Source organism: Petaurus breviceps, unplaced genomic scaffold, assembly GCF_028583685.1.
Source record: "Petaurus breviceps papuanus isolate PSGF00001 unplaced genomic scaffold, PetGlider_PUasm1.0 90731, whole genome shotgun sequence".
Taxonomy (NCBI): Eukaryota; Metazoa; Chordata; class Mammalia; order Diprotodontia; family Petauridae; genus Petaurus; species Petaurus breviceps.
The window spans coordinates 7098515-7117206 of NW_027187325.1; the positions used below are offsets into that span (position 1 = coordinate 7098515).

At 41.5% G+C, this 18692-nt stretch overlaps 1 long non-coding RNA gene and 1 pseudogene across 1 annotated transcript in view; one reads left to right on the forward strand and one right to left on the reverse strand.

Annotated features, from left to right (window-relative positions):
- Window positions 1-18692, forward strand: part of LOC138145218 (uncharacterized) — a 1102603-nt gene that overhangs the window by 828748 nt on the left and 255163 nt on the right. The window lies entirely within an intron of this gene.
- LOC138145250 (hsp70-binding protein 1-like) overlaps window positions 4657-18692 on the reverse strand; it is a 93121-nt pseudogene continuing 79085 nt past the window's right edge.

Sequence of the window (18692 nt, forward strand, 5' to 3'; positions counted from 1 at the left end):
GGCAGCCTGGTGGCTCCTCACTCCCAGAGGAGCTCCATTTTGGTACTAGATTTAGTGTAGACATCCAATTAACCTTACCTACCGTACCACTTTACCTAAACTCTACCACAGCTAAGAAATTCTCAGCTCAAAAAATCCACCAGCCTCAGCCTCCCCAGTAGCAGGGACCACAGATAGACTGTGCCACCACATCCAGCCACCAAAAGGAACTTCCCAACAAGAATCCCAAGAGATAGCATTGAGATAGGTGGATGGGATGGGAAATAGCAAGGTTCATCAAGTATTATAACCAACCTATAATATCTCTTGAGGGTACCTGGCTACTTAAAAACTAGGGTTGCATGGATATCCAAGTTGACTGAGATTTTTGCTTAGCTACTTGACAGATGCCCCTTACTAAGGATTTTGCTAAACCATGCCATGGGCAATCTGGAAACGAGAGTCCTTGAAAATAAGAGTCTGCCATTCTTTGGTGAGGAGTGTGGGGTGGGGGAGGGAAAGGGATTAAAAACAAATTAATTCAAATTCATTTTCATTCAAAGCACCTGATCTTTAAATTATTTTTGTTTTTTTGCTTTTGCTTTGTTTTATGTCCACAAACTCAGGGGGAAAAGTCATCTGATAAAAATAGGGTGTTTTTTCTGGTTTTTTTTCCTTCTCTTGGAAACATTAAGGACAATAAAGTTTGGAGTCAAAAAGAGTCTAATTAAAAAGTGATTGTGGTCTGGGGATATTTGAACAAGAGAATGAAATACTGTTTATTAGAAGGTCCCAGAGAGGGAATGATACAGATGATCACTAATAGGATGGAAGAAAGATGTCAGTGTCAAGGACAGAAATTCTTGGCACTAACAATTTGCTAACTATCAGAATACAATTAACTCAAACACCTCAAAACAGCTTGGAACATTGGTGGACACAAAAGCCTTTGCCTCAAACTATCGATTTTACTAGGGCACCTCTAATGCATATTTGTGATTAGCAGAAGGGAATAAACATTTATGAAATGCCTACTATGTTCCAGGTACTATTCTAGTACCTCATTCGGTCTTTATAACAACCCTGAGAGGTAGGTGCTATTATTATCCCCATCTTACAATTGAGGAGACTGAGGCAGATAGAAGTAAAGTGACCTACCCAGGGTCACATAGCTAGTGAGTGTCTCAGGTTGAATTTGAACTCAAATCTTTCTGACTTCAGGTCCAAAGCTCTAACCACAGTGACTCTTAACCCTGGATATCTGTCCCAGTTATGTCGTTAGCATATTTAATCACCTGGGGCATGTCACTTTTACACTCCATTACTGTGATGTTGTGAAGACTTACTGAGATAATGTATATGAAAGCACTTTAAAAATCATGGCCTGTTCCCCATATCTAAAAGGTTATTCTAATTATTCTTTTTTTCAGTTTTTTTTCATGGAATAATAGAATGTTAATGCTGGAAAGACCTTAGAAATAATCTAGTTCAACTTCATCATGTCATGTGATTTTTTTTAACTGATGAGGAAAATGAGGCCCAAAGTCTTAAAGTAACTAGCCCAATCTCACACAGTGAATTTATGGCAGATCAAGGCAAGAATCCAATTTAATTCAATTAAGCAACCATTTGTCAAGGGCTTACTAAATGCCAGAAGTTGTTATAAGCTCTGGGGAAACAAAAAACAAAACCAGAACAGCCCCTGACTCCAAAGTCCTTGCAGATGGCTCTTCCTCTCCTTTCCCCTCTTTTTGGATTCCTGGTACTTGCCATAGCCCCTGTCATCTCTAAGAGGACCATCTCTAAGCTAGTGAGGCAGCATGGAATAGTGGGTGAGATGCTTGACCTGGAATCAAGAAGATGAGAATTCCAAGGGGACTTCAGACAATCTCTTGGTACGTGAATATGGGCGAGTGATTTCACCTCTCTCAGCCTCAGTTTCCTCATCTGTAAAATGGGAATAATAATAATAATGATAGCATCCACCTCATATAATTCTCCTTTCAAGAGCTGTTCTTAGCAAGGAAGGAAGGAAGGAAGGAAGGAAGGAAGGAAGGAAGGAAGGAAGGAAGGAAGAAAGGAAAGGAGGGAGGGAAGGAAGGAAGGAAAGGAGGGAGGGAGGGAGGGAGGGAGGAAGGAAGGAAGGAAGGAAGGAAGGAAGGAAGGAAGGAAGGAAGGAAGGAAATAAGCATTTATTAACTATCTAAACACTTAATAAATAATGTCTCATTTGAGTCTCACGCCACCATGGAAGGTTGATACTATTATTCTCCACATTTTATAGTTGAGAAAACTGGGGCAGAAAGTAAGTGACTTGTCCAGGATCACACAGCTAGGGTCTAAGGTCACATCTGAACTCAGATCTTCCTGACTATAGGCCCACTACTCTGTCCCTTGTGCCACCCATCTATCTGCCTTATTAAAAAAAAAAACAGCTTCTACCTATGGAAAACATACTTGAAAGACCCCTAGAAATACTGATTACAGACCAGTAATAACAAAGATGTTCTCTTATTCATTTTTGTGAATACCAGGATTTATCGTCATTCCCTAAACAATATGGGACAGCTAGGTGGCACCATGAATAGAGTACTAAGCCTGAGGACAGAAAGATTCAACTTCATGAATTCAAATCCAACCTCAGATATTTACTTGTTATAACATTACTTGTGGTATAACCCTGGGCAAGTCATTCACTTAACCCTGTTTGCTTCAGTTTCCTCATCTATAAAAATGAATTGGAGAAGGAAATGGCAAACCACTCCAGTACCTTTGCCGAGAAAATGGCTTCATGAAAAATTGGACATGATGGAAATGACTGAACAATAACAAAACAATACAGGCACTTAATAAATGTTTGGATTTTTTAACTGGATTACTAAACAATATGTCTAAACAACTCTCTGAGACTATAAATTGACCAGAAGATGCTAATTTTCATTAGTAAAGGAAGTGCCATACCAGAAAAATAAAATCTAAGGTGTAGCCAAAAAGAAAGCTAAATGGAGCACTTGTCAGGGAGCTTACACTCCAATTAGGACACCCTGAGGCAGTCACTTCCAGAGTAGAATGACAAAAAGGGCCTTGAGCTCTGAAAAGAGGAAGAATAATGAGGCCTGGCATATTTCTCAATGCCTGGCATAGTAAACATTTAGTGAATGCTTGTGGATGGATGAATAGATGGAAGAAAGGAAGTAGAACTTAATCTAAGTCTTGAAAAATAGGTACAATTTGGATAGGCAGAAAAGGAAGTAGAGGGCACACCAAGTGAGGGAAACAGCAAGAATAAAGGCATGTTGATGGTAATGAACAGGTCAGGTAACAGTGATGACACCACCCTGACCAGGATTCTTATGAGGGTGCAGTGGAAAATAGTTAGGATGAGATTAGGTTATGAGTGCCTGAAGAATGAAGCTAGAGGGTCAGCTAGGTGGCACAGTGAATAGAGCACCAGCCCTGGAATCAGGAGGACCTGAGTTCAAATCCAACCTCAGACACTTAACACTATTAGCCATGTGACCTTGGGCAAGTCACTTAATCCTAATTGCTTTGCCTTCCCCCTTTAAAAAAAAAAAAAAAGAATGAAGCTAGAGTGAACAGCTCATATTCAGGAAACCTTCAGAAAAGATGGGAGGTAAGTTTCCCTCCTCAGCATCCAATCAATTAATTAAGCCAGGCCAGCCTCTTTTGGCAAGTGGTCATTAACACATCCAAGGCCTACTAGTGGGGAATCTCACTCTTTAAGTGGTCCAATGTGTCAGGTACGGCAACCAAGAGACAAAAGCTGTCCCACACAGTAAACCTGTAAATGGTTCAAACAAAAGATGCCCTATCAGGTGACGAGCAAAGTTTCCCATTAAGACAGCCCTGAGCTTTTTCAGTGCAGCTGGTCTTTAATTAGACAGAACAAAATTAATGTAAGCTGGAATTTAGAAGGGGGGAAACAGTTGTCAAAGTGATGCCATGACTGTGCTGGTCACAATGGGCATCAGTGTCCTGGCACTGTGTTCCAGATAAAAGAGAAGGCCTGTCTTTTGTTTCTATAATAGGATGCAACGTGTGTTATGCACATAGAGAGTCAGAAGAAACAACGATGCTTAGGATTATACTTTCCATAATTCTAGCACAGCCAGGAGTATAAAGGAACTGATTTGAATTTTTAAAACCAGGAGGACAGAAATGTCAGAAGTTTGGCATATTGAGAGAGTAAACAGAGAGGAAAGGTACCCTTGGAAGAAGAAGGTTAAAAAATAATCATAGCATTTTAGAGCTGAAAGGGACCTTTAAAGATCATCTCTAAAATAATAAAATCATGGACTATTGAAGTTGGAAGGGATTTTAAAAACCATGTAGTCAAACTTCTTCATTTTATAGACTGGAACACTGAGGTCCAGAGGTACCGAGTAACTTACCAGAAGTCACTGAGATGGAACCAGAAGCTGAGTCTGTGCCAGTGGCTGTGATCAAATTGCAGTGATGTGGGAAAGCACTGTATCTGTAGCCAGAGGCCTGGAGTTCAAATCTCAATTCTATCACAAACTTACCGGCAAGGCATTAAGCAAATCATTGGACCTCCCTGACCCTCGCTCTCTTCATCGGCAAGATAAACGGTTATACTAAATGATCTCTAGGGTCTCTTCCAGCTCTTTTTTTTTTTTTTTTTTTGAGGGAGAAATACGTTTATTGCCAGGGCAGAGCCAGGAGGGGGGAGAGCGGGGGGCTTCCCGGCGCCCTGATGGCCTCCTCCGCACATGGCTCCAAGCTGGGGGGCGCTGCACCCCTCGGTCTCCCCAGCGTTCACCGGTCCGTGCTGTCATCTGTGGGGGAGGAGAAGCACGCCTGCAGCAGCTTTTCGCAGAACTCCAGCTCCTCCTGGTACTGCTCATGCTGCTGCAGCAGCTGACACCGATGTCGGAGGAGTTCAGGCTCCCAGCATTCCCGGATCCCTTGGGGAAAATCTGTCACCAGCCCGCAAAGAGCCCCCAGTACATGCTCGTGGAAGGGGCTGTGCGCCGTTCGGATCAGGGCCACCAGCTGCTGGACCATTCCCGTGGAGCACAGGGTGCCTTTGTGCTCAGGATGGCCCACCAGCAGGTTCTGCAGAAGGAAGGCCGACTTCACCTTCGCCTTCACCACATCCCTCTGCATTGCCGGCTTCAGCACAGAAAAGCCGTCCAGGCCAAGGAACTGGAGCAGGCGAGAAATGGCATAGAGGGCCTTCGCTCGCACTGTGTGGCAGGGGTCTCGGTCAAGCAGGCGAAGGAGCTTTCGTAGGGCACCCAGGCCCAGCACCTGCTCCTGGATGGCTGCCACATTCTGGCTGCATGTACCAATAAGGTGGGCCGCTGGCCACCGCAAGCCCTCTGCCCCTGCCTCCAGGTAGCCGCTCAGTAGGAGGTGCATCCCGGACAGCTGGCAGAAATCTGCGGCACTGTCCGTGTTCTCACACAGGCCAGCCAAGAGCTCCAGAGCTCCCTCCCGCTCCTGCTGCTCAGCCCCCAGCCGCAGGGGGGTGTAGGCAGGCCCAGGGCATGAAGACAGCTTTTCATTTGCTGCACCTCCTCCCGTGGGCCTCGGAAGGCTGCAGACGTGGCCTCCTGCAGCCACTGACGCCGCTCCTCCGTCATGGGCTCCGGGTCACCAGGGCAAGCTGTCACTGCCATGTGCAACGGGCCTTGAAGGCTGTGGGGGTGTGAGGGGTTCCCCATGGAAGCGGAAGTGCTGGCAGGGCCAGGGGGAGGTGATTCCCCCCAAGCCGAGTCTGTCATCAGGGGCCACGGGGCAGGGGTGTGGCTGGGGAGATGTCCTGCGGGTAGAGGGCCATCTTTGCCCTCTCTTCTAGTTCTTAATCTATAAAGCATGCATAATAACAATAATAATAATAACGAGCGCTGACTTAGCTCTTTAGGGTTGGCAAAGCACTTCATAAATATCATCTCTTTTGATACAATCCTGAGAGGTAGGTGATTTTATTATATCCATTTTATAGATGAGAAAACTAAGACAGGGTGATTAAGCAGCTTGCTTGGGATCAGTTATGTCAACTGATATAACTTAGCAGTTAATAAGTGTCTGAGGGGCAGCTAGGTGGTGCAGGGAATAGAGCACTGGCCCTGGAGTCAGGAGGACCTGAATTCAAATCCGACCTCAGACACAACACAAAAAACTAGCATGTGACCTTGGGCAAGTCACTTAACCCCAATTGCCCTACCTTCCCCCCTCAAAAAAAAAAAAGGCAAAACAATAAGTGTCTGAGACAGCATTTAAACTCGTCTTCTTGCCTCTAAGTGCAGCACTCTGTCCGCTGTGCTACCTAGCTACCTCTGAAATCAGTATTCACAGAGGGAGTCACACTGCCCAGGCCTTGGGGTGAAAGTGCACAGGAGGAGGAGATGAGGTTGTGTGGGAGAAGTTTGCATGAGGTAGCTCTGCAAAGGCCAGGTTCACAACCCCAGAATGAAAACTTATACCATTCATTATGAATAAAATAATCTCTTGATGTTTTCTTCCCCGTTACTGTTGAGATAAAAGTCACTTTTGCTATTGTTCAGTTGTTTCAGTAGTGTTCAACTCTTTGCGACCCTGTTTGAGGTTTTCTTGGCAAAGATATTGGAGTGGTTTGCCATTTCCTTCTCCAGTTAATTTTACAGATGAGGAAACTGAGGCAAACAGGGTTAAGAGACTTGCCCAGGGTCACCCAGCTAGGAAGTGCCTGAGGCCAGATTTCAACTCAGGAAAAGTAGTCTTCCTGACCCAGCACTCTGATCTATTGCATCACCTTTAAATGGGCATAAAAATAGCTATTCATGTAAATTTTTATTTCAGATTTTAAAGAAATAAAATTTAAAAAGAATATATAAACAAAAGTGCTAAAAAGTCTCTGCATCCTACTCCATTCATTGATTTATTCAGCAAATAGCTATTGATTATCTGCTATGTGTAAGCCCATGTTCTAGGTTCTGTATAGGACAGAGGTGGCTAAGAAACAGAGTTCCTGCCCTCAAATAGTTTAAGGACCAGAAGGGGAGATAAAACATCTACACAAATAATAATAACACATATACCATAAAAGACATACTGCTAGAACCAGAGAGAGAGGTGTCCAACAATCTTACATTAAGTGAGCCCCCCCAAAATAGTTACAGAGCACATGAAAAGTATTAGTAACTAAGTGAAAGGAAGAGCAATCCCAGACTGGGTTCTGATATCCTTTCTTTTCTTTTCTTTTGCCTTTTGGAGGGCAATTGGGGTTAAGTGACTTGCCCAAGTCACATGGCTAGTTTTTGTGTTAAGTGTCTGAGGTCAGATTTGAACTCAAGTGCTCCTGACTCCAGGGCCGGGGCTCTATTCACTGCACCCGCCCACTTACCTACTTTCTATTCTGATCCCTTCACGCATACTACAATTCTAGCCAAACTGAACTATTAGCTGTTTCCCACATTCAACATTCTGTGGCCCAGTTCCTTGCCTCTGTATAACTAGTCTCTCCTACTGAGAAGATCCTGAAGTTAATAGGAAGTCGGGTAAAAAGTTAACAGGAAGTTTATGATTAGACCTGCAATTTAGGGTCTCTCTCTCTCTCTCTAATTTCTGCCTCATACAACATTTATCTTCCTTCAGGCTCAGTTCAGTCATAAAGCCTTCTGTCCCAGAAACAAAACCTACCCCTACAAACTAAACTAGTTTCTCACTAACATGTATTAAATAAAGTTTATTTTATTTAAAAATATTAAAAAAAAAATTCTCAGGTCTCTCTGGCCTTGGGTCATAGTTTAGTTTTTCCTGTGTTGGAGAATCCCCCACTAACTCTTCATAGGTACCCCTAGAACCCTGAGGGGGAGACAGACCCTTGACCTGGGACCCAAAACTTATCTGTGAGAGTGAGAATTGGTATAAGAATATGCCAAAGCTTCTATGGATATATAATGTCCATATGATGTTCTTAGAGCTAGAAGGAGAGAAAGGTTGTCTTGTTCAAATCCCTCAGTTTACAGATAAAGAAAAAGAGAAGAGTAGAGTCCAAGTAATTTCCTCAAAATTACATAGGTGGAAAGTAGAGGAACCAGGATTTGAACCAAGGTTCTTTAACTACAAATACCACGTTTGTTCCACTGCCACACATTATCTCACTAGATTCAGATATAGATAAATAGATGCTGATATTCTACCACCACCCCAGTAGAATGTAAGCTTCTTGAAGTCATAAACCACGTCAATTTTATTGTTATACACAGGATCTAACATCTAGCTTACATGGGGGTCAGGAGGCTCAGGGAGTCCAGCAATGCAATAACCAGAGTCCCTGGATAGCAATCTGGAATGAATTCACAGACTCAAGTATTCTTTAAGTCAAGGTGGCAAAGATTTATTGTTACACTATACAGCGGGCAAGAGTTCTTAGGGAACCTGCAACCTTAGAGGGTACAGTTAAAAGTTTATATAGGATAACTACAGTAAAACCTGTGCCAAATATGCTAACTAGGTGAATCAGGGAGGGATTAGGGAGTGATTAAGGAGTGGTCAGTTCTTAAAGGAACAAGCACTTTTAATATCTACCGCACAGGCTTTTTGCCCAGAAGTCACAGGGAAATAACCCGAGGGGTCTGCATGGAGGTGTGGTTTTAGGCTTAAAGCATCACTAAGTCAGCTAGTGGTCAGGGCTGACCAAGAAGTGCCCAGTCTGCCATCCAACAATGTCATTTTTGACAAGAGGATGTTGGGAGTTTATGTATTTCCAAGCCTACGGCATACATAACGGGGGATTCAGGATGTATATAAAGAGCTAGGGAGTTACTTACAGATAATCTAGAGAAGGAATCATAGGTGCAGCTTGTTATTGTACCAAGAGGAGATAAGCATTTGGCTGGGGCCTAGTCATAAAAGATTCCTAAGTATAGTGCAGGGGGTGCGGAGAAACGGGCAGAGATCATGCTATGAGGCTAAGGAGAAATGTGATTTAGGAACTGGGGTTCAAGCACAGGCACCCAAGCACCCCATCACAGCTTTGTACAGTGTAGGCTCCTAACAATTATTTTAATTGACTTGAAGCACCAAACAGGATCATGCCCCACTGTAGATAAAGCAGTAGAGAAACTATATCTAGTAGGAGAAGGGAGCTGTCCTGCCCTTCCCCTACCCCAGTCAAGAAAGGTTTCCTCTATGAGAGAAAATTTGAGCAGGGTTCTCAATAAGGGGAAAATTTCAATGGGTAAAAATAGGAGGAAGAACTTTAGCAGGTAGAAGGAATAGCAGTAGCAAAAGATACAGGAAAAGGCAAGGTACGTTCAGGAAATGGTGAGCCCCACTTTGTCTCAGGTTTGCTACGGGGTATTAGAGAGAGATAAGACTATAAAGGCAGGTTGGAGCCAGAGAACAAAGGACTCTAAATGTCAGCCTAAGGAATTGAGACCGAATTCAGTAGGCAATTGGGGAAGGCTTTGAGTGGGGGAAAAGATATGATCATCACTAAACTTAAGGAAGATTAATCTGGCAGTAAGATACAGAAGACCGTTTAAGAGGCTATTGCAGAAGTTGAGGGGATAGGTAATGAGGGCCTTAACTAGGGTATATATACAATCTTTTCAATTCTCTCAACCAGCTGTCTCAAACAAATGGTTGACTCTGCCAAACAAGTGGGGGAGATGCCAAAAGTCTGACCTCTGGGGAGAGCCAAACAACCAACCCAATCCCAATCTATTAACAGGTTTGAGATGGATTTAAATAATCTCATGGAGAATGGCTCTAAGAATCTCTATTAAAGTAAGGCTGGGGTCTTGCTCAGTATACTCTGAACAGCTGTTGCCAGGAGCATGGTCTAGGGAAAATGAGGAGTAAATGGCACAACTGGCCATTAACTCTCCAGGTCATCAGAGGATGAAGTGATTCTTGAAGAAGTGCATGAAAGAAGAAAAACAATCTAAATAGCCTATAAGGAGATTAGAGCATTAAAGAGTGTGATAAAGGGAAGGAAAAGGACCATTGAAAATTTACAGCTATGTATTAATTTTGAGATTCTTCTCACAGCTGGGAGCCAGATTCTATTAGAAGGAAGTGTCTTCTTAAGTAAAAGGGATTATCTGTCAGGTTCAAGTTGAACTTGTGGACCAGTGAAGTTTTCTTCAATTCCTAGATTGTCTATTTGATGGGATGAAATACAGGAACATTAAAGAGAAGGCATGGGGAAAACATTTGAGTGAGGATCAACAAAGGGAGAAGTTAAAGCATTATTCCTGGGCCAACTATAAAAGGACTGTTAACTCACTCATTCTTAGTACTACCTACTATAGTATTATTTTTTGCTTGCCTTTTGCACACACAAAAAAAAGATATTCAGGCTCTAAAATAATCTCAGTAGGCTAGATTTATGGGGTCAAATTTAATAAGATGACATTTAATAGAAATAAATCTAAAATCTATACTTGCTTTAAAAAAATAAAATGTATAAGATGAAATAAGTGACAATATGGCTATACAATGTGAAAAAGATCTGAGGGTTACTAGACTCCAAGATAGCATGAGTATGAGTTGACTGCATAATAAGGCAGCCAAAGAGAAAGAAAAAAAACATACAAGGAGAGATATAGTGTCTAAGAAGAATGCATCCAAATCTGGAATATTGTGTTCAGTTCTGAGAATATTTTAGGAAAGATATTCACAAGCTCACTCCACATATCCAACCATTTCTAGGTCTTGCTTTTTCTACCCTTACAACATCTCTCACATGTGCCCCCCTTCTATCAGCTCACACAGCCTGATGCAGTCCCTCATGACCTTATACCTGGACTATTTTAAAAGCTTCCTAGTTGGTCTCCCTGTTCTGAGTCTCTCCCCACCCCAACTCATCCTCTGCTTGGTTGTCAAAGCAACCCTCCTAAACTGCAGATCTGGCCATAAACTCCAGGGACTTCCTATTATCTCTAGGATCAAACATTAAAACCATCCCAAACCTGGACCCTTGCTACTTTTCCAGTCTTCTTACACTGTACTCCCCTACACACACACCCTATAATCCCACTATTTCTGACTGTTCCTTGCCCACATTACTCCTTCTCTTGACTGATTCAGCACTGCTTATACACCCATACCTCAAATGCTTTCTTTCCTCATCTCTACTTCCTAGCTTCCCTGGCTTCCTTCAAGATTCAGCTCAAATTCCACCTTCTACAGAAGGTCTTCCTGCTGCTCCACCACCTTCCCCACCCCTGCCTCATGCCTTTCCTCTGAGATGACCTTCATTCATTTTACATGACTATAAATATTTGCATATATGTGTGTGTGCACATAAGCCTATATATACTTTCTATGTACATAGCTATTTGCATTTTGTCCCATCTACTAAAATGTGAGCTGCTTGAGGACAAGAAACATGTTTTTGCCTTTCCTTGCATCTTCAAATGTTTGCATAGTTCCTGGAACATAGTAAATACTTAATAAATGCTTACAGTCTGACTGATGATCAGGACTTGGTACAGAAGAGGGCAGCTAGGATGATAAGAGGACTTGAGACCAGGCCATACGGGGATGATTTGAAAGAACAGATGATATCTAGCCTGGAAAAGAAAAAAAGAAAAGTGATAGCTAACTTCAAGCTTTTCAAGAACTTTTAACAGGTAAAATTTGTTCTAATTGTTTCAAGAAGACAGAAATAGGCAGCTGTAATATAATGCCAAGGAAAGGCAACTTCCCAAGGTTCAGAATACCAGCATAGGCGCTCTCCATTTTATTCAGTGACCAACCAAGAACAGAGAAGATCAAAACATGACATCATTCAAAATACAGCATTTACTAAGGATGATTAAATAATCTCCAAGGACTACCCCACCCCAGGACCTTCCACTCATTCAATCAATTACAAAGTCCCTGTACTAAATACTACTCCACCCCTAGGCTGTACCTTCATTTAGCCACAAAGCCCCTCTTCTCAAATGGAGATTAGTTTCCAAACATAAGTAAAGTACATTCATTTGTTCAACCATAGAACACAAAAAGGTCAAAAGTTCCCCACCCCTGGATCACAATTGAATCTACCCCAGAGTTACATCAAGTTTAGGCACAGCACTTAATACCCAAATGGAGATCTTTTCTTCATCTTGACAAGAGGCAAGTTCTCAGCAATCTTAGTTCCTGGGAAGACAAGGCTTAGCAAGGCCACAAGATACATTGCCAGTCCCTTCATTAATTCATCCTCTGTCTGTAGAACAGTCCTAGAACCCCTGAAAACATTAGCAAAACCCTCTCCCAGGATTTCTGTAAACATACAACAAGAAAATCCTTCTTCAGGGCTTCTGAACCAACAGAAAGGTTCCCAGACCCCTGCAACAACAGCACTGTCCTTCACCAGTGGACAGTATTCACTCTGTCTGCAGGACAGTCTCAGGGCTTCTTAACCAACAGCCAGGTTCCAGGACTTCTTCAACAAAAGGACTGTCTTTCACCAGTGGGCAAATCTGGCAAAACAACATCAAAACAGACAGACAAAGTACCAGCAAAACAGCCCTGTCTCCTCAGTCCTTGGCAGCTCCGGGGGCAGGTCTCAAAAGTCCAGGGCGATTCAAAGGATTCAAAGTGGCCCCCAGCAATCCTTCTCAGTCTCTCTCTGCCTCCACGAGGTGCTGCTTCCAAAAAAGTTCTTCTGCCTCTCTCTTGTCTCTCCAAATCTATGTCACCAGCTCCTCCCAGTTCAGGACTCTCTTTTCACATCAACAAGTCCATCCCACAGGTGGGATTAACAAGCTCTGGGTTTTAACACAATCAATTTGAAAAACCAAGACAATACAGGGGAATCTTTAAATGCCATTACTATCACAGCAGCATAAGGTTGAAATGACAGAGAAATAAATTTCAGCACAATGCAAGAAAAAACTTCCTAACAATTAGAGTGGTTCAATCCTGGAACCCACTCCTTTGGCAGGCCTCAGTGGAGGACTTCAATGGGACACTGAGTGACCATTATCAAGTATCTTGTAGAATGGGCCAGAGATGGAGTCAAGATGGCAGAGTGAGAGGCAACATTTTGCCTTAACTCCAACACAGCCTCCTCTATAATGACCTAAAAAGCATGCCAGACCAAGCTCTGATCAGGAAAGCCAAGAAAAAAAAAATACAGTGAATCATTTTTCCAGCCAGGGACAGCTTAGAAAGACAGACAGATATGTCTGTGGATACACACTGAGTGTGTCCAGGAGCACAGCACAGCAGCAGTAGCAGCCCCATAAAATGTGGGAGCAGCAGCAGGCTGAAATGGTGGCAGCAGTGGTAGAAAGCAGCCCAGTGCCTAGGGACAGTAAGAGGACTGAACACTTTGGAAGAAAGAGAACCAGGAAACCCCTATACTAGCACTGGAAACAGGAATAAGCGCCATCTAATGGCTCTGTCCCATTACCCAGTTTCGGGGTCACAGTTTCAGGGCAGATAGAAGTGGTCCCATTCACAAGGGAGCAGGGGCCTTACCTTTGTAAAGAGCAAGAAACAAGTCCCAGAAACAAAGCTGTAGGGCTCTGAGTCCAATAAAAGAGTAGGCACAAATTGGTAAACTTTAACCTCACTCATGAATCTGTATGTAATATGATAAACCAGGACAGAAAACCAAAACAGAGGGGAGCTAGTAGTTCAGTCCTTCTGAACCTGCAGACCCTCCCAGAAGAATAAATGTGACTGAGTCCAACATCAGTCTATGAAAACTCAACCACACACAAACCAATACTCCCAAAAAGGGTCAAGAACTGCAGACTAGGCAGTGAATAGATCTCTTCCCAGATCACATCACTTCAGAAACACTGAAAACTTATAGGCCCCCAGATCAAATTATGAAAGCAGCAGCAAAAGATAAAAAGAAAAAAAAATAAGAAAGACATCACACACACACACACACACACACACACACTCCCAGGGGTGGACAGAGCCCAACTCTAACATAAAGTCCAAAGTCAAGAAGTAGGCTGGTAACATGGGCAAATGGAAAAAGAAAGGAATTTGACCATAAAAAACTATATGGTGACAGACAAGCTCAAGATACAAACTCAGAAGACAACTACTTGAAAACATCTATAATGCAAAGCCTCAAAGAAAAAATGCAGATTGGTGAGACCAATAAGAATTCCTAGAAAACTGTAAGAAAGTAATAAAAAGAGCAAAAGGAAGTTTAAAAATCAAATAAGAGCAGTAGACAATAAATTAAAATAAATAAGAGAAAAATAATGAAAAGACTCAAAAACTTTGCAAAAGAAATACAAAAAATAATAAAGAAAAATGACTCCTTAAAAATTTGAATTGACCAAGTAGAAGCTAATTACTCCATGACAAATCAAGAAAGAATAAAGCAAAGTCAAAAAAGGTTGAAAAAAAGAAGAAAATGTGAAATATCTCATAGGAAAAACTATTGATTGGGAAAATATATCAGTGAAAGATAATTTAAGAATCACTGGACTACCTGAAAGCCATGATCAAAAAAATAACCTAGACATCATATTTCAAGAAATTATAAAGGAAAACTGCCTGGATATTTTAGAATAAGATCACAAGGAAGAAACTGAAAGAATACATTAGTCACCTTCTGAAAGAAATTCCAAAATGAAAGCTTCCAGGAATATTATGGCCAAAATCCAGAACCCCCCAGGTCAAGGAGAAATACTATATGCACAGGTGGCTCAGAGAGTAAGAGCACCGGCTCCAGTGTCGGGATGACCTGGATCAAATCTGGGCTCAGATACTCAGCGCCACACCCAGAAATAACTGGCCATGTAACCTTGAGCAAGTTACTTAACCCTGATTGCTTTAAAAAAAAAAAAAAGAAATACTATAAGCAGCTAGAAAGAAAGAATTCAAATACCATTAAGCCACAGTCAGGATCACACAAGATTTGGCAGCTACCACATTAAAAGAGCAGAGGACTTAAAATATGCTATTCTGGAAGGCAAAGGAGCTAGGATTGCAAGCAAGAATAATCATCTATCCAGCAAACCTAAATGTAATCCTGCAGGCAGGCAGGGGGAATGAATATTTAATTAAATAAAGGACTTTCAAGCATTGCTAATGAAAATACTGAGCTTAATGAATAGGAAATGGGACATTCAAATATAAGACCCAAGAGAACCATAAAAAAGTAAATATAAGTAAGAAATCATAAGGGACCAAACGAGGTTAAACTTTTTAAATGCATATGTGGAAGAGGATACATGTAACCCCTCAGAACATTATCATCACTAGGCCAGATAGATGGAGTCTACTTGGACAGAGGGCATTGGTATGATTCTATTTGGATGATCTCAAAAGAATGGAAGGATGAGAAAGAGGAATGCACTGAAGAATGGGAAAGGTATAGGGAGAAAAGAGGGAAGAATAAGGGAAATTATCTCACATAAATGGGGTACATAAAAGAGAGTTTATACAATAAAGAGGAAAGTGGGGTTCAGTGGGCAATATTTGAACCTCACTCTCATCTCAACTGGTACAAGAAGGGAAGAATGTACACATATGCAGTTAAGTATAGAAATTCATCTTACCCAAAAGGAAGTAGGAGGGAAAGGGGCTAAGAGAAGAGAGGAAGGGAACAAAAGTGAGAATAAACTGAAGGGGCAGCAGTCAGAAGCAAAATGAACTCTTGAGGAAGGGATAGTTAAGAGACTTTTCTGTGTCTTTGGCAGATAAGTATAAGAGAATAGTAGGGAGAGAAATACACAGCCACCATTTCTAACTGTAGATATGAATGAGATGAACTCACCCATAAAATAGATGATGGTAGAATGCATTAGAAACCAGAATTCAATAATATGTTGTTTACATACTTGAAGTAGAAACACACAGAGAGTTAAAATAAAGGAATGGAACAGAATCTATTGTTCTTCAGCTGAAATAAAAAAGGGTAGCAATCATAACTTCACACAAAGCAAAAGCAAAAATAGTTCTGATTAAAAGAGATAATCAGAAAAAAAAATCTACATTTTGTTAAAAGGTACCATACACAGGGGCAGCTACATAATGCAGTGAATAGAGCACCAGCCCTGGAGTCAAGAGGACCTGAGTTCAAATCCGGCTTCAGACACTTAGCACAAAAACTAGCCATGTGACCTTGGGTAAGTCACTTAACCCCAATTGCCCTCCAAAAGGAAAAAAAGGTACCATACACAGTGAATTAATATCCATCCTGAACATATATTCACCAAATGGTATAGCATCCTAATTCTTGAAGGAAAAGTTAAATGAGTTACAGGAGGAAATAAACAATAAGGAGCGGCTAGGTCATGCAGTAAAGAGAGCACTAGCCCTGGAGGCTGGGGGACCTGAGTTCAAACACAGTCTCAGACACTTGCTGCTTACTAGCTGTGTGACCCTGGGCAAGTCACTTAACCTTAATGCCAAAAAAAAAAAAGAAATAGATACTAAAACTCCACTAGTGGGAAACCTCAATTTACCCCTATCACACATGGATATCTAATCATAAAATAAGTAAGACATTAAGGAGAAGAAAAGAATTTTAGAAAAGGTAGGTATGATAGACCTCTGGAAAATATTAAATGGAAATAGAAAGGAATATACATTTCTCTCATCAGGGCATAAAGCCTCACAAACAAATGTAGAAAGGCAGAAATATTAAATACACCCTTTTTGGACAATAATGCAATAAAAATTGTATTCAATAAAAGACCTTATAAGCATAAATTAAAAGCTAATTGGAAACTAATCTAATCCTAAAGAATGAGTGGATCAAAGAACAAATAATCAAAATAATCACTAAATCCATTGATAATAATGACAACAATGAGACCACATACCAAATTTTGTGAGATACAGCCAAAGCGGTATATAGGGGAAATTTTCTATCTTTAAATGTTTACATCAATAAAAGAAAGATCCAGTCAATGAATTGGTCATGCAACTAAAAAAACTAGAAAAGCAACAAATTAAATATCCCCAAATAAAGACCAAAATAAAATCTAAGGAGAAATTAATAAAATTGAAAGTTTAAAAAATAAACTAAGGGGCGGCCAGGTGGCTCAGCGAGTAAGAGCACCGGCTCCAGTGTTGGGATGACCTGGGGATCAAATCTGGGCTCAGATACTTAGCACCACACCCAGAAATAACTGGCCGTGTAACCTTGAGCAAGTTACTTAACCCCGATTGCTTTAAAAAAAAATAAAAATAAACTAAAAAACTAGGAGCTGACTTTATGAAGAAAGTCAACAAAATAGATTAATCATTGACTAATTTGATTTAAAAAAAACAAATTACTAGTCTAAAAATTGTAAAGGATAAATGCACAACCAAAGAAGATGAAATTAAAAATTATTAGGAACTAGTTTGCCCAACTATATGGCAATGAAACCAACTACTTAAATGAAATAAATGAATATTTACAAAAATTTATATTGCCCAGACTAAAAGAACAAGAAATAGAATACTTCAATAACCCTATCTCAGAAAAAGAAATTGAATGAGCCATAAATGAGCTCCATAATTTAGAAAATAAAAGAGGACCAGATGGATTAGCATTTATTTATGGCTGAGGCTGAGGCTGATCATAATAATATGACGTTGGAAGGTTCTAACATAAGTCAGGCACACATTGTCCATATGAACTTTTGGGAGGGAATGTCTCTAAATTTGTGCTTGTCACACTGCTTCTAAACTACCACAATTCTGCTTTTTCTCATAGATTATGCCATGCAGGATGATCTTCTGTCAGTGTCTCTTATGTCTCAGAATCGATACCAAAGTACTTCAGAGAAGTCTTGAGAGCATCCTTGCATTGCTTCTTCTGACCACCATGTAAGCACCTGCCTTGTGTGAGTTCTTTTAGACAAGTGGATATTTGGCATTTGAACCACCTGGCCAGCCCATCAGAGTTGTGCTTTCTATAGTAGGGTTTGAACTCTTGGCAATTATCTCAAGAGATAACCTCAGTGTCTGGTACCTTATCTTGCCAGCTGATCTTCAGAATCTTCCTAAGACAAGTCAAATGGAAGCAGTTCAGTTTTCTGGCATGGTACTGGTAGACTGTCCAGATTTCACAGGTATACAACAATGAAGTCAGCACGATGGCTCTGTAGACCTTCAGTTTGGTAGGCAGCCTCACGACCCTTCCTCCCACACATTGTTTCAGAGCTTCCCAGAAGCTGAGCTAGCTCTGGCAATGCAAGTGTCAACCTCTTCAACTGGAAGTATATTCCTGGAAAGTATACTGCCAAGGTAAGTGGACTTATCCACAGTATTCAAAATTTCTCCTTTTGCTGTAACTAATGGCTCCATGTAAGAATGGTGTGGTGCTGGCTGGTGGAAAACCTCTGTTTTCTTGGTGTTGATTATCAGGTCAAAATTAGCACAAGCAGCAGAGAATCAATCCATACTCTAATGAACCTCAGCCTCAGAGGCTTCATTGAGTGAACAATCACCTGCAAACAAGAAGTTATGTACCTAGGGGCGGCCAGGTAGCACAGCGAGTAAGAGCACCGGCTCCAGTGTTGAGAAGACCTGGAGATCGAATCCTGGGCTCAGACACTTAGCACCCACCCAGAAACACCTGCCCATGTAACCTTGAGCAAGTTACTTAACCCCAATTGCTTAGGGGCGGCCAGGTGGCTCAGCGAGTAAGAGCACTGGCTCCAGTGTTGGGATGACCTGGATCAAATCCGGGCTCAGATACTCAGCACCACACCCAGCAATAACTGGCCGTGTAACCTTGAGCAAGTTACTTAATCCCGATTGTTTAAAAAAAAAAA